We start from the raw sequence: 1,335 nt of genomic DNA, 5'->3' as shown, positions 1-1,335 counted from the left end.
CTAGGTAGACTGCCGACCATATTTCGTCGACAGCGTTGACCGCCACGTAGGCACACACACGGGAGGGATAAAACCCATGTATAAAACCCGGCGCCGACCAGCGTCCCCTACCCACCCTAGGCCCACCTCTCGCTTCAACCTCCACCCCAAGCCATGGCCAGCCACCTCCCAGACACCGACGCCACGAGGTTCAAGCTCTTCGGCAAGGCGACGGTCAGCCACCTCTGCCGATGATGGTGATGGTCCTTCCTCCTCCTCCTCCCCTACATCCATCCCTGCCAAAGCCACCTGCCGCCTGCCATTGCATGCATGCCACTGCAGGGGTGGAGAGTGACGAGGAGATATGATGGGTGTCGGAGATGGGCAGTGGGTCGGCATCGACCTCGTCGGGCGTGAGCATGGAAGAGCGCCCCAAAATAGGATGACAAGTAGGGGGGCAGCTAGCGGCAGCCATGGGGGCACAGCCTTCGGCGAACAAGAAGAAGCGCGACCGCACCGTGGGGGACAAGGAGCAGAACCAGCTGAAGCGCGTGCTTCAAAACCGTGTGTCCACGTAGCAGGCGCGGTAGCGGAAGAAGGCGTACCTGACGGAGCTGGAGGCCAAGGCCAAGGGCCTGGAGCTGCGCAATGCCAAGCTCGAGCAACAGGTGTCCACACTCTAGAACAAGGACAACACGCTCCGCCAGGTGCTGCCTCACCTACCTCCGCCCATCCCCCATTCATTTCCACGGTTCGATCTGAGCCCCAAAGCGTTCCTCTCGTTCTGAGTGACCGACCCCCTGGTGCTCCCACCGTGCAGATTCTAAAGAACACGATGGCACATGCGAGTAAGAGGAGCAGTGGTGGCACCAAGGGCGGAGATGGCGGCAAGAAGCACCACTTCACCAAGTGCTGATGAGAATGGGAGAGGGACCTAGTCTGTGCTCGCGCTTGCCTGATCTGACCATTGCTGGATGGCCGCCGTTACACGAGTCACCACTGTCATGCCTCTGCGGCCACGATGGTCATGCCTCCATGCCCTGCAGGCTGCGGATGCGTGCCGGTCGTGCCTTCGCACCCGAGATGGTCGTGCCTCCGCCCAGCCACGCTCATTGTTGACCCATCGCTTCACCGACGACCAACGGCCTTCGCGCCGCATAGGCTACGGATCCGCTCTGGTCGTGCCTCTGTGCCCACACTGGCCGCACCTCCGCCTAGTCGCGCTCGTCGTTGGCCCATCACCTCACCGGCGACCAGCGGCCTCTATGCCACAAAGACTGCGGATCAGCGCTGGTCGTGCGTCTGCGCCCAAGATGGTCGTGGAGGGCCGCGGTGGCCCGCGGCGTGGCCAGCAGG

General features: G+C 62.6%; 1 pseudogene; it reads left to right on the top strand.

Moving 5' to 3' along the window:
* Positions 1-233: 233 nt before the first annotated feature.
* Positions 234-895, top strand: LOC136523552 (transcription factor HY5 pseudogene; annotated as a pseudogene).
* Positions 896-1,335: the final 440 nt, after the last annotated feature.

This window comes from Miscanthus floridulus, chromosome 18 (genome assembly GCF_019320115.1).
Source record: "Miscanthus floridulus cultivar M001 chromosome 18, ASM1932011v1, whole genome shotgun sequence".
Lineage (NCBI taxonomy): Eukaryota > Viridiplantae > Streptophyta > Magnoliopsida > Poales > Poaceae > Miscanthus > Miscanthus floridulus.
The sequence above is the reverse complement of the archived record's forward strand: the minus strand, read 5'-3'. Positions and strand labels throughout refer to the sequence as shown.